Genomic DNA, 26284 nt, shown 5'->3' with positions numbered 1-26284 from the left:
CAATCTCCCTGCTGGAGCAGGACCACTTAGATGATGTTACACAGGCAGGTTTTGAATGTGTCCAGAGAAGGAGACTCCACAACCTCCCTGGGCAGCCTGTTCCAGTGTCTGTCACCCTCACTGTGAAGTTTCTTCTCATATTTAAGTGGAACCTCCTGTGTTCCCATTTGTACCCACTGCCCCTTGTCTTACCATTGGTTGTCACCGAGAAGAGCCTGGCTCCATCCTCGTGACACTCACCTTTACATATTTATAAACATTAATGAAGTCACCCCTCAGTCTCCTCTTCTCCAAGCTAAAGAGCCCCAGCTCCCTCAGCCTTTCCTCATAAGGGAGATGCTTCTCTCCCTTCATTATCTTTTTTGCCCTGTGCTGGACTCTCTCCAGCAGTTCCCTGTTCTTCTTGAACTGAGGGGCCCAGAACTGGACACAATATTCCAGATGTGGTCTCACCAGGGCAGAGTAGAGGGGCAGGAGAACCTCTCTTGACCTACTAACCACCCCCCTTCTAATACATCCAAGGATGCCATTGGCCTTCCTGGCCACAAGGGCACAGTGCTGGCTCATGGTCATCCTGCTGTCCACCAGGACCCCCAGGTCCCTTTCCCCCCTATGCTGCTCTCTAACAGGTCATTTCCCAATTTATACTGGAACCTGTGGTTGTTCCTGCCCAGATGCAAGACTCTACACTTGCCCTTCTTATATTTCATTAAATTTTTCCCTGCCCAACTCTCCAGCCTGTCCAGGTCCGGCTGGATGGCAGCACAGCTTTCTGGCGTGTCAGCCACTCCTCCCAGCTTGGTGTCATCAGCAAACTTGCTGACAGTCGACTCTATTCCCTCATCTAAGTCGTTGATGAATATAGTGAATAGTACTGGTCCCAGTACTGACCCCTGAGGCACTCCTCTAGATACAGGCCTCCAACTAGACTCTACCCCATTGACCATGACTCTCTGGCTTCTTTCCTTCAGCCAGTTCTCAGTCCACCTCACTACCTGATCATCCAGACCGCACTCCCTCAGTTTAGCTGTAAGGATGCTGTGGAAGACTGTGTCAAATGCTTTAATGAAATCAAGATAGACCACATCCCCTGTTTTGCCATCATCTCTCCACCTAGTTATGTCCTCATAAAGGCTATGAGGTTGGTCAAGCACGACTTCCCCTTGGTGAAGCCATGTTGATTGCCCTTAATGACCCTCTTATCCTTGGTATACCTTGAGATGGTGCCAAGGATAAGTTGTTCCATCACCTTTCCAGGGATGGAGGTGAGGCTGACCGGTCTATAGTTATCTGGGTCCTCCTTCTTGCCCTTTTTGAAGACTGGAGTGACATTTGCTTTCCTCCAGTCCTCAGGCACCTCTCCCATTTCCCATGACTTAGCAAAAATGATGGAGAGTGGCCTAGAAATGGCTTCAGACAGCTCCCTTAGCACCCGCAGGTGCATCCCATCCAGACCCATGGATTTATGGATGTCCAGATTGCTTAACTGGTCCCTAACCCAGTCCTCATCAAGCAAGGCAGACTTCTCCATTGTCCTGACTTCCTCTGGGGCCTCAGGGGCACAGGGCTCCTCAGGACAGCCTCCAGCAGTGTAGACAAGGACAAAGAAGGCATTCAGTAACTTCTCTGTATCTTCTGTCACCAGGGCACCTACCTCATTCACCAGTGGGCCTACACTGCCTCTGGTGTTAGTTTTATCTGCCATGTATTTGAAGAAGCTATTTCTGTTGTCCTTGACCTGTCTTGCCAGGTTTAATTCTAAGGAGGCCTTAGCTTTCCTAATTGTCTCCCTACACCCTCTGACAACAGCCTTGTATTCTTCCCAAGTGACCAGCCCCTCCTTCCATGATCTATAAACTCTCCTCTTCCACTTGAGTTTGCCCAGTAGTTCCCTGTTTAAGCAAGCAGGTCTCCTTTGAAGAGTTTCCTCTTTTCTGAAATAGGAAAAATATTTATGTAAATAGATGCTGCCAATGCTGTTTCTTAACAGAATCTCTTCCAAAGTTTCATTAAGATCTCCTTCTGGAACTGCGTGACCACTGACTTCTGTAGGTACTCATTTGCAGGCAGAGCAGGAGCTCTGTTCTTCTGCTGTGCAGAACTGCCGTATATGAAGGGTGGCATGTGCTGGTCATGCTCCTTGTCTTCTCTTTGCTGGCTTGCATAGGAAGCCTGGATGTATAACCAAAGTATCTTCTGGACCAAAGCTTCGTCTTCAATATCACAGAATGACAGAATGATTTGGGTTGTAAGGGACCTCTGGAGATAATCTAGTCCAACCCACTTGCTAAAGCAGATTCACCCGAGCAGATCGCACAGGAATGTGTCCAAGTGGGTTTTGAATGTCTCCAGAGAAGGAGACTCTAGAACCTCTCTGGGCGGCCTGTTCCAGTGCTCTTACATGCAAGTAAATAAGTTTCTTCTCATACTCAGGTGGAAACTCCTATGCTTCAGTCTGTGCTTGTTGCCCCTTGTGTTATTGTTGGGCACCACTGAAGGGAGTCTGGCTGGTCCCAGCCTATTGACACCCATCCTTGAGATATTTATAAACATTGATGAGATCCCCTTTCAGCCTTCTCCAGGCTGTTGTGAATATTGTTTTGTGTGTGTTAGAAATGCTCTGTCTGACAGGAAAGGGTTATCACATATCCTGAAGATGCTCACAGTATGAATTCAGCTGACCTTCTCTCAGAAAGTGAGACCTTCCCAGGTGAGTGTTTTGCCCTTGGCTTTCATATACAGGTCTACCTGGTCACCCATGGTGTTTTGGAAAAGCACTGTTGTCTGAGCAGCATCTAATAGATCTCCTTAGCTAGATCCTGATCTTTCAGAGGACCAAAGCAGTTTTTAGGAGTATCCAGTTTATATCAGTAGAGGCCTTTTAGAAACAGGTCACACTCACTAGCTTCATCACTTGACTTGTGTGGGTCCTCCAAAAGTGAAATGATGGGGATGACAGTGATAAAGGGTAAAGAGAGAGAATAGGATTCAAGGACACAACAAGCAAAGATTCAGGGCTTCTGTTACCTTTGTCCTCTTCTATATGGTCAGTAGGAGATGGAGTTTGGGTCATGTAAACTGTAGCTGCCACATTTCTTTGGGTTTTTAGGGGCTACCATTCTTTTTTTTTTTTTTAATCCACATATTCCTTGATACGGGCACTCTGTTGTTACCGTTCCAGGCTTGGGACCATGTTGTTTACAGGTCCCAATGTTGCTGCTTATGCCTCAGGGTCTGCACTGCTCATTAACATTTGTTTCTAGAACTTCACCTCCGAGGTGGATTCATGATTTAACAAGTATCTGTCAAGTGAGAGGTAAAGGTAACAAGTAGAAGAGTAGGTTCAGTGTGGGTTTCTTGTCTCAGTTTTTCTTAATTTAGCCAATATTATAAACAGGCTGACAGGCGTATTTCTTTGCTGCTGTGAAACGTCCTGTGGACTGGGGCAAGGTCTTCTGTGCTGATTGTCCTCTGTGTAACCCACCTTCCCAGAGCCCAGGCTGACCCCTGGACTTGAGGCTTGCCTGCCGGTCAGGAGATCCTGCCTCTCAGCCTGCCTTCAGCTTTCAGGGAAAACAGAAAAGCCATTTCGTGTTGCAGTAAACTTAGTCGTTACTCCCTAGCTTCACTAGCTCTTAATTACTTTTTTTTTCCCCTGACAAATTGGTAGTTGTTATTGCTCTTCCTTTTGTGGAAGGACTACAGTTCAACACACTGTGAGAGTGAAAAGCAGCTGTTAAATATAAAACCAGAGGCAGTTCATAAAGGCAAAACAGAATTCATGTGTTTTATATACACAGATTCACCCACAGCATTGCAGATAGCATTTTCAAGTTTTGCTTGTGCCATCTCCTTCTCTCTGTTAGATTTTTGTCGTACTTTCAGTTATATGTGTATTTTTTTGTTCTCCAAATTACAGGCTTAAGATGCCCAGTGCAGATACTCTTTAAAATATATATATGTGTATATATATATATGTATGTATATTTCTTTTTCATAAGTCCTTATCTCTTTCATGTTGCTTTCTGCTGTCTTGGCTTTCTTTGGGGTTTTTGTGCCTGGGTAGAGATTATAAACTTGGGCAGGGAGATATGTACCTTCATCTCCTCCAGCTGCAATTGCATCTACCCGCCTGGCAAACCCTTCACAGAATCACACAAGTCCTGAGTGTGAGGCCCAAAAGGAAGGCTGACATATTTGTCAAGGAAGATGATATTCATTTCAGAGGGCTTACTCTATGGATAAGACCTTATAGTATATTGCCAGAATTAATCTGATGAGCACAGAAGGCTACTTCTTCCATATGCATAGGTGTTTATACAGTCACTTTATAGTAAAGAATTGGCAGGAAGGTTATTATGGTTATTATGTTTTAAGCACGAGAGCTCCTGTTTTGTAGTGTACAGTATTCAGCTGTGTTGGCAAAAATCTAAAATAGTCTTTTTCATTTTTTGTGCTTCTCAGCTGTCACCTCTTTAATCTTTTTATGATCACAGAACAAGTGATCACTGTGGTGGGTTCAGTTTGTTGCAGAAAACATTTTATTATTATAAAAACAAGCCGGTAGTTCATGCCTAGAAGCCAGAAAACAGTGTTTTAACTATCAACTCTTTTAGTAGCTCAATTTCACCAGTGTTGCATGGGAATAATTTTACTGTGTTTCATAGTAGTATTTTGAGATTAATTAGTTTATGCTGCTTATCAATATTAAACTAGAACTGTCAAAGCTTGCCATCATTATGATACGCAATGATCAGGCAGCAAGAGCAGTTGCAGTTTCAGTTTCAGCACTAGATGACCTCTGTTCCCCTGGCTGAGCGCCCTGTGCTTGCTTGCTGTGGCTGCTGTGAAAATTATAAGGCAGTCCATTCATCTGCCTAGCAAATGCCTTTGCTTTTTTCGTTGTTGTTGTTCCTTTTGCAACATTTACATATCTTTTTTCTTTGAACTACGTATGGAGTTGGTAGTTTAATCCTTTGTGGGTATGTACCTCTGGACTTGACATTTCAGTGCTTAGCTTTTTGATGATTTACAAAAAGAGAATTTCACAGTTCATGCTTGTGGCCATGCAGCTTATTTTTGTGGGGGCTTTGACATTGCTTGATAAATCTCAAAGCTTTTTATTATAGTTTTTGGACTAGATGGGGAAAACATCTTCATAACCAAGATGTTCCCTCGTGTCTACAGCTATCCAGACTGGAAAATTTAAGACAGATGATGCAAATTCAAGGCTGAAATGAGTGAAACATTTAGGAAAGCATGGGTGCAGAGATTGTGTGCAGTTCCAGAGTTCAGTTCGTCATTGTATGTAATCCAACCTAGCTGCAGACTGCCGCCCAAAGGCAGCTTTTTCATGGACCCTCATAAAGAGGGATATGTAGCTATATTAGTATTCCCTCCCTTCAACCAGTGAATTGATTCAGTAGAGAAATGTTGATTATGGCTGCACATATGCAGTACAAGGGAGAGGTGAAATGGATTGCTAGGTCCTGAGAGCACTGAAAATAGTGAGAGGAGAGGTGGGAATGCGATGTCTCTTTTTGGTGGCAGCCCATTGTTTAGGTTGAATAAAACGTGGTATGAATCTGCTCTCTAAGGGATCTAATTAGTTAACTGTGAGATCTTTCAGTAACTCACTGTCCTTGTTTGCACATATCTTCCCTTTCTGTCAGGAGATTTTACTCTCCCTTGGTTTTTGCTTGTTTTGCTTCATCCCTTATATTTGTACATTTGTCATCCCAGACGTAGTTGTATGCCATACACATTCTGATAGAGAAAGCCATGAGCATCTTGGCTTGTTCCCCGGTGGTTTGGTTTGGATTTCATTAGGCATACACCTTCTGGTGTTCTGTGCCTGGGAAGAGGTGATGAGCGCTGTAACATTTACTCCTTCAGACTCATGTTTTTATGCAGAAACCATGTTAAGGCAATCCCTCACCTTCTTGCTGCAGCAGTAGGAGCAGGTACATCCTTACTACATGCAGACTGGTAAAGGATTCAGGAACAGTTCTACTTCCACTAGGCTCTGGTTATAACTGGCAGGTTGAGAATTAGCTATCAGAAAATTTCCTTAGCCTTAATTTTATCACTGCAGGGCAGCAGGGATGATATTATGACTTCCAATTATCTGCATCTGCTAAAGCAGGTAATAGTGATAACTAGGCAGCCACATCCTTGCACATGAACAAAGAAGAACTGGGAAAGGAGTAGTCATGTGTTAGACACACTTTAGAGTTTGCCTGCCACTGAGAATGAGATGGACTTTCTGAAGATGATGTATTCTGGTTGGAGACCTGCCTGAAGCTTTGAATTTGATTTAATAATAAAATAGATTCTCTAGCACTGAATTCAAGCTATTTCTGGGCAACCTGCTCTTATTACTCTACTTGGTGGATGTGTAGTTCTCCATATAAGATAAACTAGTGATGTTGAGAGACAGTTTCAGACACCTTCTGTATTAGAAACTTCCCATTTCTGACCTAACAGTAAATAGTGAACCAGCACCCATCCACTTGTTCTTGTGCAAACATTTTCCTTTACAATAAATGGTTGCTCTTTCTTTTGGAATTTGTCCAAGACAAGTCACACTTGTCTGAGCTTCGTTTTTTCTTGTTTTCTCTGGTTGGATCCCTCCACCTCGTTGTTCAGTTTGGGAATCACTGTGAAGAACCTGGGATATGATGTCTGATTTCAGGCTGCATATTAAACTCTTGTCTTTGTCTTTGCACTTCAGCTTATTCTATTAGGTAGGGCCTGTGAAATCAGTAGTAAATGTTTATGAACTGCACCTTTGACAAGTATACATGATTAAAAGAAAGAGACTTCTAAATTAGAGGTTTGTAATTGAAGGCCATAGCTTCTTATTCATGGCTGCATTTCATTTATTCTGCTCAGCTGAAAAAGCTTTCAGCCATTTAAAAAGTGGCAGCCATTAACATGGTGTCTCATACAGGGAATATTTGCATTTTCTTTTGAACCATCTGTTCTTACAATAGTGTAAATGAAGGAACTTAGTGTTCCCTAGTATTGTCTAACAGTCTCTTTTGTTGAAAATTTGGATAAGCTGTAGATTCATATATAGTAGAGGCTGAAGGAAGAGCCTGTTGAGTGAAGAATTTTCTTGGTACTTTATTGAAAGCTTATGTTGCACTGGGTTCTGGTCCTCTTACATAAATATGGAAATGTTGGAATAAAATTAAGACAAGTGTAAATATGTATAATACTTTGTAATTCACATAGTTTGTTTTCTGACCTTGGTGGAGATTCTCATTATGTGGCATGTAGACATAGCTCAAAAATGGCTGTAGAAGTACTTTCTTTTCCTCTGAGGCTAAAAAAATAAAAGCTTCACTGCCATTTTTTTTCATCGATGCATATTTTGTACTTGCACCTGATGTGCTATGCATGATATACATATACTTGGATTTATATTTACAGGTTACCAACTTCTGCTTTGCATATTAAAGGATTGGCATAAGCTGGTTCTGTGTGTTTTGCTAGGGCCCCAGCAATGCCTGAGCTACAGACTGTGCCCTCGACAAAATTCATTTTGCATGTGTACATCTCTGTGCAAGGGTGTGCCTTCTTTTCTCAGTGCATGTCTTCTACGTCTGTAGGGTTTCTTGACATGAACACAGATGTATTCCACCCAGCGTTAGGTACGTGGCTGGCACTGATCCTTCTGCTCCCATGGGTGGAATTGATGTGAAAATATATCACTTAATATAACTCTCTAATTTTCTTAAATTAATATAACGTTTTGCTCTTTATTGCATTTACTGACTCATATTTTTGCCTTCTGACTTGGGTCATTTGATATGTGATGTTTGACTATGTGAAGGGTGAATGATCAAAATAAGCTGTTTTTCTCCATGCATTCTCTCTTCAGCTGTTCTGCTTTCCTCAGGGAAAAACATCTATTTTCCCCTCTCTCTGCATTTTAGAGAAAGCACGGAGTTGCAAATCTCTTTCGTGTAAGTCTTTCAGATTCCTGTATTAAAATCAATAGGAGCTCTTCTCTTTTAAATCCATGATTTCTAGACTGTTTATTGAAGTGGGACCATTTAACTTGGGACATTGTATGAAATGGTGCAGTGCTGTAGCTTTTGTTTCAGTTCTGCATTGCTGAGTAATGGAGATAATTTAGCTTTGTTGACACAGTGTATACTTGTGTTTGAGTTGTGCCAGTAGTATATTTCCATGTGTAGAAAAATTCTTTAAGAAAGGAATTTTAACAATGCATGGTGAAGGTAGGGGTTCTGCTAATGAACGGACTCCAAAGTAACCAAAACAATAATTTAGCTAGGGTCCATTTAAATGTATTTATAAGTACGCAAAATGTGAAAGTTGTTTGGAACTCTAGAAGAATCATATTAAATGGCCTTAATAACTTTGCACTAAGATTATAATTTAGTTATTATGGGGACAGTGGGATTTGGGTTTTGTGCTTTATTTCCTTACTTGAGCAATATGGCCTTTGTGGCAAGTCTCAGGGGAATAGTAAATATACCTTCTATACCCTCAAGTTGTGGAGAGTTTCCTGTGCTCGCACCAGCATTATTATTGTTTTTTATTATTTACTACCGCTGACACTTAGATGGGAATTGTTAATTCTGTGTCCTAATATGAATGGGGAAAAGAGGGAGAATATTAATTTAATATAGAAGTCTGTATATTCTCTAATTGGGCTTATGCATCTCATCCCCTTTAGTGCTTTTGAGTAAATACTGTATAATACTTGGAAGTGTAGCCTAGGGAGGATTTTAATTGTGAAGAGCAATTTTCAGCTGAAGTTTGTTTTTCTTTCTCACCAAGAGGCAAAAATGTCCCTGGTGCAAGTGATGCTGAGGTAAGTTTTAGAAGGACTGAATAAACTGAGGGGATGGAGCAGTACTTGGCCTCCCTGACAACTTATGTCAAACTTGCTTTGCCATGTAGCTTGTTTCTCAGTCATTGGCACTGACTAAAAACTCAGACAGAGCTGGCCCTAATTGTGTAGCAGTTTTTATTATGTACAGAAATATTCACTGAAAGCTATTACTCTCACTCTTTAGTCTCCTACGGTATTAGTTACTGTGGTCAGGATTTATCAGGGGTTGTACGCCAAAGTTTGAAAAGATCATATTAGTTACTCCTACCGGCGCACAGGGTCTCATTGAATTTTATGGCCGTCACTATCAGGTCATCCAACCTAGCAGGATGGAAAATAATTGGAAGGTCCAGGTTGGTCGTCTGTCCAACATATATATGTGAACCTACATTGAAGTCAGAAAAATCACATTGTCTTATGTATTTGCGAAGTCCTGGTATGGATATTTAGGATCTCAGACGTAGACCATGAGTTTTAGTCCAGTTTTGCTGCATATTTGTGTGTTTCTGTAGTGTGAGACGTTGATTGAATGAGATTGTAGGTTTGCTTGGGTAGAAACTCCTGTAATAAATATCTGTGCAAGACACAAGGATACCCACTCTTGCTTGAGTTAATGCTGTACAAGTAATTAATTTAAACTGTTCATAATTAAAGTGATTTTTGATAATAAAATGTCTAATTATAAAAGCTGGTAAACATCTCTGCTTAGATACTGGCCTAATATTATTTCTTTTCTTCCTTATTGTGTTATTGGCAAGGAAATTGCAAAGAAATGTTGCTGTTCCTGGTGACTCCTGGGCTGTTGCTCATGTGCCCTTTGTTCTTTCCTTACCTGGCAGCTTGATGTGGCAAAGTTTAATTTTTTTCTTTCAGCCCGAGGCATTTTGCACATTGGTCCGCATGGAGCTTCTGCTCCTGTTTTCCCTCTAGAGTTCCTTTTATTATCTTTTTGCAATGAAATGTGTGGTTGGTTGGTTGGTTGACTGAGCGGCTGGTTGGTTATTTGCCTGAGGTGATTGATCATGTGCAAGAGGGTCTGCCACTGTGTAAAATATGGGATACTTAACTCCATTCAGAACACAGTGGACGTGAGGTTCCTCAACTGCAATTTCCAGGATGCACTGAGGCCGTATAAAAATGCTTCAGCTTGAAGATATTTCCCATTTTGATTGAAAACGCATCTGTGGGAAGCATACGCTTCTCATAGAATTTTTTGGTTTAGTGAAGACATGATTTGCAGTGTCTAAATAAATGATGAGAAATTTTCAAACCCTTTCCGTTTAGCATATGAACTATAGGGCATTTAGAGCTCTCTGCAGATCGAGAGAGGAGAAATGGATGTGAAGAGAAGGTGAGAAAATAAAATGCAGAAGAAAATTGAGGAGTAGAGAATCTAATAGGTAAATCAGGAAGAAGGACCTCTGAAGAGAGAGAGGGAATGGAGGCTTTGACAGTCTTGCCGTATTAGAATGAGGTTTGTTTGTGTATCAGTAGGTGATTAAAAGAACAGAACAAAGAGAAACAAAAATTGTCCCTTCAGTAATAGTAAAGCAATGTAATTTCAAATGCAGGAATCCTTAGCAAAAAGAGTTTTAATAATTTATTTCGTAAATAAATTTGCACTTTTATATTGTAAACATAAACTATGAAAAAAAATGCTTTAGAAGTCTTAGCTTTCCACAAAACGCGCAGACTTCTGTTTTCATGGGCAACAATGCTTTCTTAGTGTTATTTTGTACTTGAAATTTGGATTTTAGAAACTCTCAGATTAATGCTACCAAATTATATTCATATGCTGAAAATATAGTAGCATACACATTTTTGACTTAAAAATAGTCATGAATTTATCGTCGTTCAGTTTTTTTACAGGATAGGGAAGCGAGCTGGCATGGAATAAGAACAGTGTTTTTTCAGGCTGCTCGGTCCTGAGCATCAAATTAGCTGGGGATGTGGGAAACAAGGGTTCTTCTGTCTGCTGGCTGAGTGTGGCAGAGGTCACCTGGGCAGGGCTTAGGTGGAACGCTTCACACCAAGCCAGTTGTTGCACTTCATCTAAGCAAACTGCTTTATACTGAGGTAGAGGGACAAGGATTTTTTTCTTTTAATCTTGAAAATAATCTCCAAGACCCCTACAGGATTGTGTGCTATGTTTGCCATTGGTTTTCTTCTATTTTTATACCAATTTTCTGTTTCTCATATTGATCGTTGTGAGATACATGTCAGCAAAGATATTTCTGCCAGACTTCTGACCTCACTGTGTCTAAATGAAGTGCCAAGGGTGAAAAGGTTATCTCTTTGCAAAGCAGGTAACAAGCTATCACTGGAAATACAAGATTGTCATCTAGATGAGTTTGAGATTGAGGGCAAGAGAAATAAACCTTTCTTCATTCTTGTTTGTGTTAGAGTGTAGGGCATGAATGAATTTAAAAACCCTCTGAGCTAAGAATTTGCAGATCTTTCAGATTCTGCCTGAGGGCTCTGCTCTTCATTTTTAAAAATGAAGTATAATACCATACCTTGAAAGACTGATGAATCTTTAAGCCCTGTGAGGACAAATCTTGTTTTCCTCAGTGATGTATTGCTTTGGATGTTCTCAACTAAGGAGAAATTTGACAAGCCTGCAAATATTTTACATGAGTTATGACTATTCATGACTAACATGAATTCTGAATTCTGGGTGAAGACATTGTCCTTGGACAGTGGTACAGTGGAACCTGAGCTCTGAAGTTCTGCAAATCTTCTGAAAATAGTTCTCTGTTTGGCAGATGATCTGTGTTTAGCTAGTGTTTCTGTTCTACAGACTCAGACAGGTATGGACAGCATATGGCCCGTGTTTATAACTATAGACTTACATGGTGAATGTACTCTGTTTATTCTGGCTGTATCACTAATCCCAGGAAATACACCAAGGGTGGTTTCTTCACTGAAGTCAATATAGAGTAGTAGCTAATACTAGATTTTCTTGGCATAGCACCTGCATTTGTTAAGATTTCAAAGTGAAAAGGTTCAGCAAGAGAAATAACCGTCCATATATATGACAGCTGTCAGCAGTTTGACTGTGTCAGCCGTTTCAAGAAAATCATGCTTGAGTTGGAAAAGCAGTGAACAGAAAACCTTAGTGCCTCTTCTGATGTCCCATTTTTCAGTTGGGATAATTCGTGCCGCTGTTGTTTTCTTTTTATTTCTTCATCGTATCCTACAAATGTTAGTGAATCCATTTTGTGTTACCCATCTTCCCGTCAGTAAAACACGCGCAAGTTATTCACATGTTGGGAAGTATGGGAAATAAATCTGTAGATGTGTATTTGGTGCTGACTTGAGAGATGAGGAGTGTGAAAAGGCATCTTCAGATCTGTTCTCAGATCAGCAGCTTCTCTGTTGAGGAGTTTAAACACACAGGTGACTGATTATTCTGTCTCTGTCTTTAGGGCTGCTCGCACAAATGCTCTCTGAGCGCTACTCTTTTGGGTATACCTGTGGTTGCTTGTGAACATTTTTGTCTCTGCCTGAGAGCACATGTCCTCTCTCTTTGTATGAGCAAACCTTGATCCTTTCCCCTTATAAATGTAAAATCAAATTCAGTCTGCAAAATTGTACTATCTCAGGTAGAGATCTATGAACTGTGTCAAATGTTTGTTATTGGACAGGTTTAACTGAACAGCTGTGTTTTCAATGGTTTTAACAGTGTGTACCCGGTGCTGTGTAATGTTTAAACCTGAATAAATAAATACGTTTATCTATCAGATGTGTAAAGAACACACAAAGGAATTCCTGAGTCGTCACGGGCAATTCTATAAAGTAAGGAATTTTGCAACACAGCAAAGCATTAGAGATAATGGTCTTAAAATAACAAGATACATGAGTTTAAATTAATATATAATCATATTTAATTGAATATGAGCATAAATGGCTTCCTTCTTAAGCTAAGAACAAGGCAACTCTTGATTTACACAAAGCATAGGACCTGTTAGGGCCATCTGCATTTGAATGGCCTTCTGTGTGGAGAGAGTTGCTCCACCTTCTTCCCCACCCAGAAAGAATTCTTGTTACTGTGTACTCCTTCAGTTGTAACAAGGAACAAAGTGTACTGGCTTCCCCCTCATCTGGCCCTGTTGTCTCTCCCCTGGGGCAGGCGGGGCGGCACACGGGATGAGGGCAGAATGGATGGATGCTCATAGCACAGAACGGAGCGTGGCTCTTCAGGGTTCAGGTCTCTCTGCTGGATGGATGCTGGGTACCAGAGGTGTATGGGAGGAGGGTGGGATACTGGCAGGCAAGAGGTACACAGTCCTTCCTGCCACCGGATGAGAGGTGTCTGATCTCCCTTGAAAGTAGCTCTTCCTAGCCCCCTATCTTTCAAAAACATTTAATTTTTTCTGTCGTCACCTTTCGACCCACTGGAGTTTTGTTACAAGCCCTTCAGGATGGATGCTTTGCCATTGCTGGGAAAGACTCCGTGCCTGTGCTGCTGAGAAACCGTGAGTCAGCTTGCTCTAGGGAAGGAGGAGGAGGTGAGGAATTCTCCTTTTATGATGAGTCTTCCCACACTTCCTGCTGTTTCTGTTTTGGGCACGCTGGTTCAGAAGCTGTGGGCTGCTTTCTGCCTGGCTTCTGAGCGTGTGAAAATTGTTCCTTCCCTAGGAGGATGCTGGGATCACCTACTTGTCCTGATCCTAGGTGTCAGTATCCCACGCCTTCCCCCATCTAGAACAAAAGTAATGATGCATAATCTCAGCTTGAAAACTAGCGTAGTAGGACAGGAGAAAGCCTTTCTCCTGGGACAGGAGAAAGCCCCTGCTGAGCTCTGTAGAGTTTCAAAGAGTCCAGCAATGTTGCAGAGGTTTTCTGAGGCACTTCTGACTCTGAGAGGCTGTTGTTTAGTCTAATCCCATGGGATAAATACATTCTCGTTAAATTTATAGGGACTCTGGTCCAAACTTAACTAAGACGTGAGTGCAGTCACAACACTAAGAGCAAGGAAGTTTTTTCAAATAATGCACCATCCATTTGAGTAGTTTAAAAGACCCACTTCTGCCTCTGTGTTTGGAAGGTCAGATCCTGTGGGTGAGCATAGTAATGCTGAAATATAATATGCATCTGGATAGAAAACATGACGAAAGAATAAAGCAGTGCTGTTCAGTTCACTTGCTGGAAACATCTTGCAAGTGCTTAATTTCTATTTCACGCTGGAGTTCAGAGCTGCAACAATAGTGGCAGGAGGAAAAAAAATAGAATTGCTACAGCTCTGTTCTCCCACCCACGGATGTTCTTTAGTGTGGAAAATGAGTCATCAAGAGAAGATATTTTTACTTTGCAACAGACATTAGAGAAACATCGATCTTCAAACAAACTATGTGTCAATTGGTTTACCAGTCAAAAGGTCTGATCCTGTTTGTATCCCCTTGCATCTTACTTTCTTTGGAACCACTGGGAAGTCACAGCCAGGAAGTCATCAGTGTGAGCAGCCCAGAACTCACAGGCAGCTCAGATGTGGCTCCCACTTTGGCAGTTGTGTTGACATGGCTGATGTGAGGGCCTTGCCAAGCTGCCGGGCTCTCCGAGTCTGTCTTTGGAAGAAACCGGGGCAGATCCTCAGCAGAGATTGTTTGTCCCAGGCCTTTTTGCAGCACAGCCCCAGCCAGCCCTGCAGTCCCATGGTGTGTCTGATAGGGAGGGGCTCATTCCCTGGCTTGGCCTCAGCTCTGTCAGATGTAGCCAGGGACGTGAGCTGCTTTTGGAGGTGAAGACTTTGACATACCACAGCTTTGCAAGCAGTTTTTGAGAAGTCTTCTGTCACAGGTGAAAAGAACTGATTCATGAGCTGGCCTTTTGACTTGGGAAAATTATCAACTACGATGGGGAAAAGGCTGCTGTTTACCACCCGAGAATATGGCCACTAACTTGCATTTACTTTGTGTTTTATTTTGGAGTATAAGGCTTCAATATAATGCATAATAAGCATAAGCTTTTCTCTGTAGTTTTCAAAGCATTTTGCAGAAGAGGAAGCATGAGGCTCAAAGCCATGTAAAAGAGTTCATCAGTTGCCAGGTGCAAAGCTCAGACATCATCTTCATTCGTTTTCACTGGATCACGCTTTTATCATTCCCAGCTGTTCAAAGGCATGGATGGCCCAGCTGAGAGTGAAGCTACAAACCTGCAAGCACAAACCAGTATTTATCACCCTAAATTTGTTTTCTGGCAAACTGATGTGACTTCTGAGTTAATATTTTTTCCACAGTAGAAGTGTAGGTCATTTATTACTGTTTCTACATCACTGTTACACCTTTTATTTGATTCATTAGTATTTACGCTCAACTATCAAGTTTGCACGGGTAGAACATCTGGAAAGCTTTCTATGTTGTTCCATGATAACTGATCTTTGGAAGTCTGGGAGCTGCAAGGATTGTAGTTAAGATATCCTTAACCGTAATTGGCGGGCATATAGTTCTTCCTATTTGCATATCAGATGAAGAGTAGACAATTATTTGTGTAAATCCAGTGCAAAGATGGTATCTGCCAGGCATTACTGATCCTGATAACCTGCCAGAGGTGAGGCTGCCACAGCTCTTTGTCCCCAAATCCAGCTGGCAGCAAGGTTTAGCAGGTATTCCCAGTAGGCACAATATGGATTTTTATATATACAGGCCCCCTCAGCCTCTTAGCCTGCTCACCAGCTAGTCCAGCTTGGTGCTTTTGAGAGGGAACCTCTCTCGTTGACCCTCTATTTGGGTGTCAGCCCTAGTCCACAGGGCCTGTAACTCCCTGAGGCAGCCCCCGGGACTCCCTTGCTTGGACCAAGCTACTGACACGCCTGAGAGATGGGATGCCATCCAGAGAGAATCGGACAAGCTCGAGAAGTGGGCCCGTGCCCAAACTCATGAGGTTAAAAAAGGTCAAGTACAAGGTCCTTCACCTGGGTTGGGGCAATCCCAGGTATGAATACAAGCTGTGGGTTGAAGGAGTTGAGAGCAGCCCAAGAGGGACTTGGGGGTACTGGTGTATGAAAGATTGGACATGAGCCGGCAATGTGCACTTGCAGCCCTGAAGACCAATTATGTCGTGGGCTGCGTCAAAAGCAGCGTGTCCAGCAGGTGGAGAGAGGTGATTCTGCCCCTCTGCTCTGCTCTGGTGAGACCCCACCTGGAGCCCTGCATGCAGCTCTGGAGCCCTGAGCACAGGAAAGACATGGACCTGTTGGAGAGGGGCCTGAGGAGGCCACAAAAATGATCAGAGGGCTGGAACAGCTCTGCTATGAGGACAGGCTGAGAGAGTTGGGCTTGTCCAGCCTGGAGCACAGAAGGCTCTTGGGAGACCTTATTGTGGCCTTACAGTACTTAAAAGGGGCCTGTAAGAGAGATGGGGACAGGCTCTTTAGCAGGGCATGTTGCAATAGGACAAGAGGTGATGGTTTTAAACTGAAGGAGGGGAGATATAGGCTGGACGTGAGGAAGAAATTTTTTACAATGAGGGTGGTAAAACACTGGCCCAGGTTGCCCAGAGAGGTGGTAGATGCACCATCCCTGGAGACATTCAAGGCCAGGCTGGATGGGGCTCTGAGCAACCTGATCTAGTTCAAGATTTTCCTGCTCATTGAAGGGAAGCTGGACTAGATGACCTTTGAAGATCCCTTCCAACCCAAACTATTCTGTGATTCTGTGATTTCTTCACTGGTTGGTGTTACTGTGGGTAAGGATCACCTAACCTTCCAGTAATCCATTACAGCTGTTCAGCACTTTCCACCACCAGCTCCAGAGAGCTGCGTGCTGCAGCCAGTGCGTTCAGCTGTGGACCTTGTTGTCACAGGCACCCATCATGTGTGGAAGCTGTGGAGATCTCTTTCAGTTGCTGAGTTGTATTGACTCATCAGGGCATTTCCGGATGGTTTTATCTATCTATGAATAAACCAGCTTGCACCACTTTCATTTGTGCCTACAGAGAGCTGAACTCCTTGAACTCTTGTATCTGTTTATTTAAATTAAGTATGGTTTGAGTGCAAACTGTTTTGGGCAAATTATCATTTTTTTCTCCTTTTTCTCCCTATATGGTTAGATCTCTTAGTGGATCATAAAGCAGCATCTCTCACACTGGATGCTCACTTACTCAATGAAACCTCTCCTTACCTGATCCTGTATGAAGCTTTGTAACCACATGGAATCAGCTTTTCCCTGTGGAAATGAATGTCAGGGCTCCAATTGGTTTTAGGAGCAGTTCAATTTAGAAATGCGGTTGCTGGGCATTCCCAGTTCACGTTGCCCTCTACATCTTTTTGGTTCCACACATTCCTTGGGTTAAAACATATCCTCCGTTTGCTCCTCTCTTCTCCTGCTCTCTCATATAGAGGAGAGACTGGCATGTGGTTTTCGGTTCTTGCTTAAGGAAAGGAGGTTCATTTGTATCTGGATTTGAAAGAAGATGGTGTAAAAGGAGAGACAAACACAAACGATCTTTGACTTAGATTTCTGTTTTTCTTGGAGCGTAAGATCCACTGAGGTTACTGGGGGGATTGCATGACCCTCAAAAGAAGTATAGGTGCCTAAATTAAATACTTTACCTGCTTAGACCTCTCGTTGTCTGAATGAGCTGTACTCTTTTTGTTTCCTTTTCAGATTTAGATTTAGACTGTAGTTTCTGCTTACACAAATACATTGATGAAAACAAATATAGCTCACTGGAAATACATCGTGTAATTTGTTGATATCTATGTTTACCTGCTTCATTAGTCACGTTTACAGTAGGCTCCTGCGTTTCCACTTCTCTCCTGATTTAATAAAATAAATATAGTACATCAAATGAAATTAGCTTCATTTCACATTTACTCAGTAGTAGATCCAGTGTCCTGCAGATTCTGCTTTTTATTTTTAAAACGGATCAAACAAAGTGTAGCTATTTTTCTGTAATTTCATTTATTTCTAATTACCATTTTGAGAGACAAGTGGTTTTGATGTTAGAAAGATGTAGTATGCATTATGCTGATATTTATTAGGTTAGAATGACATAGTGAACTCACACAAGATGAGGGGCAACAAATTGTTTAAGAGATTGAATTCAAATTATTGTACTTTCTCATTAAAGGTAGGATTCATTGGTGAAGTATGTCGCAAAAGAGCCATTTTCTCTCATATCTCAATGTGATCCATGTTGCAAAGAATGTTTAAAAGAAAAAAAGGGGAAGAAAATATATAAGCAGAGGATTTGTTTGTAAATCAAAGTCATTTGACTGGGTTTTTTATGGTTTTTTTTTTTTCCAATTTTGCTCAACAGCTTTTTTTTAGCATTGTTGTCTGTGAGCTCTGTATTGGCTTTGCCACTGCTCTAAAGCTTATGGCTATCATAGGATTGGTCACAGGATCATAGGATTGGTCATTTTGGTAGGTCTGTGCAAGAGCACTCATGCTCAGTAAAGTCAGTAAATGCAGTCCTAGTTATTTGAGGTATACCTATGCCTCTTATCCCCAGTGGAATCACCTCTTGTTCCCATTGCCTTTTATATTACTTACAGCACATAATGTCAGTAAAATTCTCAAGCTTTTAAAAAAAACCAAACTGATTACTAGTCATCTAATTCTATGTGTAGACAGTTTAGCAAATCTAAGTGCAGTAAAATCCTCTTGCTCTGGGAAGTAGTGGCAATTGAATGGTCAACTGCTGTGACTGTCTTTGATGGAACTTAGGTAAAAAACGTGTAATGGGTGTTCCAAAAGCAGAACTCAAAATCTTTATTTTATTGAAAATGCATAGTGGATACCTTAATGTAAGCCTTTCTACATTTTTTTTTTCCAAACAGGAAGTGCAGGATTTTATACTTTGCAGAAGTGCAAAGCTGTGTTGTCAGTACTAGTTGGAATTTCATTGCATAACATATTCACAGTTGGACACACCTAATAAAAATTAGGCAGGTAGTAGATGTCACATTTTGTTTATATATATCTGATGACTTGAAAAAATATAATAAAGACTCAGTCAACTCTTAAATCTTCTATTGGGATTGAAAATACCTGTATTAGGCAGGAGTCAATCAGTGTGAAAGTCTCATATCGTATAAATAACCATAGTTTTGTCAGCATTGAAGGACTTTATATGAGAAAAGATGATCTTCAAGCTGGTACTTGTGATAAAAAAGGACCCTTGCTATTCACCACTGACTGTCTGTGTGAGCTGGAACAGTTCAGTGTCATTCCCGAGCATTTATTTCCCACCTATAAAACAGGAGGCCTATCAATGGCTCGCACACCAGGGCATTGTCCCAGCACTTTTCATGGTGTTTCTGGTCCCAGTTTTTGGATTGTGCTGAGGCCTAGAGAGAATGCAGTTGAGAACATGAGCAATAGGTATAACCTCTGGTTATCTACCAACTAGAGAAGTTTGGCTTATTTCTGTTTCATTCAAATCAACCAGGGTTTTGCTGCTAGGTAACATGGGAGCTGAAACACTCAATGCTCTGTTGTTGTGTCATGGTGGGGTTTTTTTTGTTTTTGTTTTTAAAGCTTAAATTTGTTTGCTTAGATCACTAGCAACTTTCTTGTTAAATGTTATTAATTAAAGCTGCTTGATCTGATTGACTCAATTAGGTAAAATTTAGGTTAGATTTTCCTTTGAGCACTGAAGGCTCTGTCCTGCAAAGTCCTAAGTATCCTCTGCTCCCACAGCCTTCTCAATAGGACATGAGAATACAGCACACCCCCGGAGGCGGCCAGGACCTCGCGAGGCCACATCACACACATTCTAGTGTTATTTAAAACCACGATGAAGCTTTTCAAATGTGTTTTGATTAATATGTTATGTACTGTCCCACAGTAATGATTTCTATGCCTTAATATATCACTGTACGTGTTTCATTAAGCAGTAAATTCTTGCTATATTTTTCAGGCTCTCTGCTATATGTGTCCTGGTGTGAAAGGAGACGGCTATTTTTCCTTTTAATTTATCTGGTGCAAATAAGTGGTATGGCTTTACAGTTCAATTTCACCCCAGGCAGTAATTTCAAACAGTTATCCCACTTCTCTTGGGCTTAGTGACTCTATCAGATGATGGAAAGTGAGTGACCTTTCAAAACAGAGTGAACTTTAATCACTGCCACCAGTCTCCCGGTTTTCTGTTCTGGCAGACCAGCCTCCGCAGTAGCCCTGTAGCACCTGAGGGGCTGTGACAGAAGTGGGGGTGTTTATTGATTGAAATGCTTGCATGACTCACATCACTGATGCCTCTGATGATAAACAATTGTGTGAGCAGGTGAGCAGTTTGACCTATGTCTGCTGGTAAGACTTTCAAGCAGAATTTTTTGAGGAGAATAAAATGCAGTGTACCTACCCACTTGCAACACTATTACCTCCCTCAAGAAGAACCTGAGACCCCGACCCTCACACTAAAAAAATAATCTTCCCAAGTGTTCATATTTATATTATTTTTACTCTGCCTAGTTTGAGCTATTTGCAGTTCAGTCACCCAGTGCTGTGTATGTTTTATGTATCCCGGCTAGCCTGAGAAGAGAGTTTGCATCTTGGTAAAGCTGGCACATATTTTAAGATGTAGATGTCTGAATCACTTTCTTCAGTCTCTGTATTTAGGTTCCTCAGTACAATGGCCTCAGTTAACAGGGGAACAAGCACTTGCAACTGCATTACTGCTTCCATGGTTGCTTTCTCTGCAGTCTGAGGCACTGCAGGCTGAACACTGCATGTGGTGTCAATGAAACATCAAGAAGGGAGGTGTTGTTCTTTGGTGTTTGTTCCTTTTTTCTTTCATTCCAGACACTTATTGTTTTTCTTCTCTTTATACTTTCTCATTTTTCTTTACATTAGTCTTTTTTAAAGCCTCTGAGGAGATATTCAGATTGAGAGCTCTCTATTAGTGAAAGACTTACTGGTTTTAATCTCACATTAGCAGAGGACTGAAGTTTTCTGGCCATGTTTACTTTCATTCTCTAGACTTATTGGAAAACCTGAATATAATAATAGAATGTCTGATTACAAAACTTATCACTTGCAGGTTGTTTCCCATCTTTAGGATGCTTTCCTAATGTTGGTGATCATTTTGGTGTCTCAGTGTGCTAAATTGTGCAAACAGAGCAAGGTGTAAAGAAGGGATGAAGGAAGTACATAACATCTTCTATAGATAACACACATAATCACTTCTGTAGATAATGTCAGTAGTAAGAGGAAGACTAGGGAAAATGTGGGCCCTTTCCAGAAGGAAATGGAAGACCTGGTTACCCATGGTAAGGCTCAATGGCTTTTTTTCTTCAGTCTTCACTGGCAAGTGTTGGAGCCACATTGGTTGCAGAGGCAAAAGCAGGGACTGGGAGAATGAAGAACTGCGCAGTGTAGATGATCAAGTTTAAGACCATCTAAGCAACCTGTATGTGCATTAGTCTGTGGGCGTGGATGAGATGCATCCACAGGTTCTGAGGGAACTGGCGGATGACGTTTCTAAGCCACTATCCAGCATATTTGAGAAATCATGACAGTCTGGTGAAATTCCCACTGACTGGAAAAGGGGAAACATAAACCCCATTTTTAAAAAGGGGAAAAAAAGAAGACTTGGGGAACTACGGACCAGTCAGGCTCACCTCTGTGCCTGGCAAGATCATGGAGCAGATCCTCCTGGAAACCATGCTTAGGCACATGGAAATAAGGAGGTGATTGGTGACACCCAACATGGCTTCGCTAAGGGGAAATCATTTCTGATAAACTTGGTGACTCCCTACAATGGGGTTACAGCACTGGTGGATAAGGGAAGAGCAAATGACATTGTCTATCTGGAACTGGGCAAAGTATTTGACACTGTCTGCATGACATCCTTGTCTCTAAATTGGAGAGACATGGAATTGATGAATGCATCATTCAGTGGATAAGGAATTGGCTGGGTGGCCTCACTTAAAGAACTGCTGTCAATGGCTTGATGTCCAAGTGGAGAACAGTGATGAGTAGCATTCCTCAGGGGTTGGTATTGGGGCCGGTGCTGTTTAACATCTTTGTCAGTGACACGGACAGTGGGACTGAGTGCACCCCCAGCAATTTTGCTGATGACACCACAGTGTGTGGTGCGGTTGACACGTTGGAGGGCAGGGTTCCCATTCAGAGGGACTTTATCAGGCTTCAGAGGTGGGGCTGTGCAAACTTCATGAAATTCAGCAAGGCCAAGTGCAAGGTCCTGCACACGGGTTAGGGCAATCCCAAGCACAGATACAGGCTGGGTGGAAAATGGATTGAGAGCAGCTGTAAGGAGAAGGACTTGGAGGTGCTGCTTGATGAGAAGCTCAGCATGACCCAGCAATGTGTGCCCTTAGCCCAGAAAGCCAACTGTATACTGGGTTGCATCAAAAGAAATGTGACCAGCAGGTTGAGGGAGGTGATTCTGCCCCTCTGCTCTACACTTGTGAGACCCCATCTGGAGTACTGCATCCAGCGCTGGGGCCTGCAACATAAGAAGGACATTGACCTGTTGTAGAGGGTCCAGAGGAGTACACAAAGGTGATCAGAGGGCTGGAGCACTCTCCTGTGATGACGAGATGAGAGAGATGGGGTTGTTCAGCCTGAAGAAGAGAAGGCTCCAGGGAGACATCATAGCAACCTTTTAGTACTTAAAGGGGACCTTCAAGAAAGCTGGACATAGACTTTTTACAAGAATGTGTAGTGATAGGACAAGGGGTAATGGCTTTAAACTGGAAGATGCTAGATTTAAATTGGATCTAAAGAAGAAATTCTTGACCATGAGGGTGGCGAGGCACTGGAAGAGGATGGCCAGAGAAATTTTGGATGCCACATCCCTTGAGGTTTTCAAAGCCAGGATAGGTGGGGCTTTTCCCTGCCCATGGTAGGGGGGTTCGAACTAGGTGATCCTTGAAAGTTCCTTCCAACTAAAACTATTATATGATTCTATTTTTTTTATACCTGTGGGGGTACACTGAATTATCTGAAATGGAGGATATGTACTGATGGGATTTTCAAGGGAATATAAACAGTTTAGGTGTCTAACTGCCATTTCTGCACAGTTATTGTTGCCTAATTATTTTGTAAATCTGGACTATAAGACCTTGTTCTTCAAAACTGCTGATGGTTCCTGCTGATTTCTGTTGAGGATGTACAGATTCAGCATACATGAAAGGTAAGTCAGTGTCTAGAAATCTTTGTAGTTACTGATCACCTTTTGACAACGTGTGCATTTTTTCTTGCTGGGAGGCATACAGCAAGTCACTGTAACTCAGCTGGGAATAGAACTACCTCTGCCTTTGCAAGAATGTAGGGGTGTCCTAAGCCAGTGCTTCATCTGATGTGAAATTAGTTTTTTGAGAAGACAGGGATCTAATTAAGATGAGTGGAGTCATTTTTTAATTCTATCTTTACAAATTAAAATGATATTCAAACTTTAACTACATGTTGGGATAGGGTACTAAAATTATCTTTTGTTATTTGTTCTATTGTTTACTTAGCATTTTCTGTAGGAATGTCTGCCAGACTATGTTCAGATATGGTTGTTTGGGTGTAGCATGAAATTAATATTCTGCAAGGAGTCATGCAACTAGAAGTATTCTTCAGCCAAAGAACAGCCTGTGTATTTAGAAATTGTTCCTTATTAGTCCTTTTACTAAATATGCCTAAATGCAAAAAAATAGTGCAATATGCTTTCTAGTCCATTCTGTCACAAAGAAGAAATTGGAGTGTGTGATATTCAGGAAAAGGTAAAGTTCATGAGGAGTTGGTGGAAGAACTGTTTCTGATCTTAGCCAATACTGCCACTTCAAATGTGTAAAAGGCACTTGAACTGAAATTCCCTGCTGCTACTATTCTCCACACTATTGAAATATAGTACAGGGGTATGCTTTGAATTTTTTGAATTTTCTTCCGTGAGTCACATTGAGAGTCATCAATGTCATATTCAACCTACAAATTTGTCCTCCAAGCTACTAGTGACAAAGGCAGGTAACATTTTATTCATTCATAACTCATTTAAACTAACAATGGGAAACTTATTTCTTAGAAACCTTGCCATTGCAAAATTTTTCCATTAGTTTTACGTAAGCTGCCTTTCCATTCTGACTGTAAATGACTGTGTGATTCACCCTCTAACCCTTTCCTGGAAGATTAACTCACTGTTTAATTGCATTGTCCATTTTTTATTTTCAACCAGGTTATACTTTTTCCTCTAATTTAACCTGAATATGGCTTACCATTTGGCTTGGGCCAACGGGTAAATCTGATATACATCTTGATGTTTGCACTCTGGAAAACATGTCTCAGCAGTCATCACATTTCCTGCCACACTTGCTCATTGATTTGCCATGATCTGTATACCTAGCTGTCTGAACCTATTTAAATTTTGTTGCTCAGTGGCCTGTTCTGCCAGGGGGTGGGGAGACACTGGAACAGGTTGCTCAGAGAAGCTGTGCATGGTCCATCCCTGGAATTGTTCAGGACTGGGTCGGATGGGGCTTTGAGCAACCTGGTCTAGTGGAAAGTGTCCCTGCCCATGGCAGGGGGGGTTGGAACTAGGTGATCTTTAAGGTCCCTTCCAACCCAAACTACTCTATGAGGTTATGACTGGTGATTGTTTCTTCATGATTTCTGCACTCTCTCCAATTTACTGGCGTCTTTCTAATACTAGGGACACCCAGGGCTGAATGCTATATTTGAAGTGCACCCATGCCCTCAGACTGAACCTGTCACCTGAAAAGAAAGACAAAAAAAAGATAAGGTTTTCTTGTTTTCATCTCATACTGAGTTTTACATTTTATTTGCTGTTTGTCAGTGCATGCTAGTCATGACTGGGGTGAGTTTGACCTGTTCTCATGTTTCACATCCCTCTGTGGCAGTTTCACATTCCCCTGAGATCTGGAGCCTTCAATGGGGCAGTTGATGGGTATTTTAGCACTTTTTGTGCCCCACTGTGCCTATCCCCATATACACACCTAGGTGGTACCAAGGTGCTGACAGTCACATCCTCCCCTACCCCAGGGCAGGGTGACTTCACTTCCACCAGCTGGGGGGCAGGAGAGGTGGGACCCTCGGTCAATTGACAGGGAGATTGACAGGATATCAAAGGAGTTGCCCAGAGAAGCTGAGAAGCTTGTGGACCATGTTGTAATGCCCACAGCCAGATCTGACCAGGCTGTAAAACAGGGTTCCCGCGGAAGACCCCCTTTGAGTGGTCATCTCGGAGCAGTGGGTCTGTGAACCAGAGCCCTCCCCTTAGACTGGGACACCAGCTAAAGAGACTTCCTGGGACTGAGAGCACCTCACCTCCTTGTTTAGGTGAGTGGTTATTTACTGAATGTATCCTTGAATGAGTTCTTGCCTAACCAGGCAAGTGTGAGCCCTCGCCTAACCTAGGAGAGTGAAGTGATTGTTTCTTCTGGGTACCCTGGAGTCAGAGGCCTCTGGTTTTGTTTCTTGTGAGTGTATGCATGGACTTTATGGATCCTCATTATTCTTATGTTGTCATACCCTAATAATCTCCTTAACTGATATCCAAACCTGTATTTTATGTTGTCAGAGTGCTAAATAATTGTATAAACCCTGTTTCTAGTCAGTTTATTTGCTACACTTTTCTGGCTAGAATAAAGTCTGTTTTGGAACTTGTTGTCTGCCTAAAACTGACTTTGGGGTGCCTCTGTGACACGCTTGTACCACTGTAACTCTTGGATCTTTCGGTCTGAGGAGGCAAAGCCCACTGCCATGGCAGCTAGCTGCTTCACACCTCATTTTTGTGTCTATAACCACAGAAAATGGTGTGGTTTTGGCCATCTTAGTGTAGTGGGACAGGAGGATGACCCAGCCTGTCAGGTTTGGAAGCAGTCCTTGGAGCTGTGTGGCATAGGAGCCAGGAACAGTGATTGTCACCTTGGATTAAAATATGTGCAAGTTATGGGTCCAGGGTGTATCATCACCTGGCAATTTTTAGAGGTGCTGGACACCACGTTACTGACTTGACCAGAAGACTTTGTGTACCTATAAGCAACAGATAAATAATTCGCTGTACGTAGGCCAGTGGTCCTGAATTATGTGAATGCATTGTGTCAGCATGAATAAACTGTTTGGGGCAATTTCATGGGTAACATCTATTGAAAACCTTGGCTTATGTTATGTTGAATGTATGCAAGAATATGCATTTTAGTTTAGAACGTTCCTAAATGCTATAGTTAAGTTCAAATTTTATATTTGGAAGTTATATATTGAGTTTGTACTGATGTTAATGGAAGCTGTATTTATGGAACTTACAGAAAAAAAAATACTTCAGTCTTTAAAGACAGTATTTCAGCTACACCAAGAAGTACTGAGGTAGGGCATTTATGGTAGGGCAGGGAGCAGAAAGGAAAATTCTGTGTGATATCTCAAAGAAATTAAGAGAGAGTATTTAAATTTGTTACTTCTTTCCTGCACAGCAGTGGCTGTCACACACCTCACTAGATAAACAGGCAAA

The 26284-nt window shown here is 41.9% G+C and overlaps 1 protein-coding gene across 2 annotated transcripts in view; it reads left to right on the top strand.

Moving 5' to 3' along the window:
- The window catches only part of PARP8 (poly(ADP-ribose) polymerase family member 8), a gene marked incomplete at its 3' end in the record, with an annotated part of 122478 nt that overhangs the window by 21238 nt on the left and 74956 nt on the right, over positions 1 to 26284 (top strand). The gene's annotated exons all lie outside the window — the stretch shown is intronic.

This window comes from Nesoenas mayeri (genome assembly GCF_963082525.1).
Source record: "Nesoenas mayeri genome assembly, chromosome: Z".
Lineage (NCBI taxonomy): Eukaryota > Metazoa > Chordata > Aves > Columbiformes > Columbidae > Nesoenas > Nesoenas mayeri.
The sequence above is the reverse complement of the archived record's forward strand: the minus strand, read 5'-3'. Positions and strand labels throughout refer to the sequence as shown.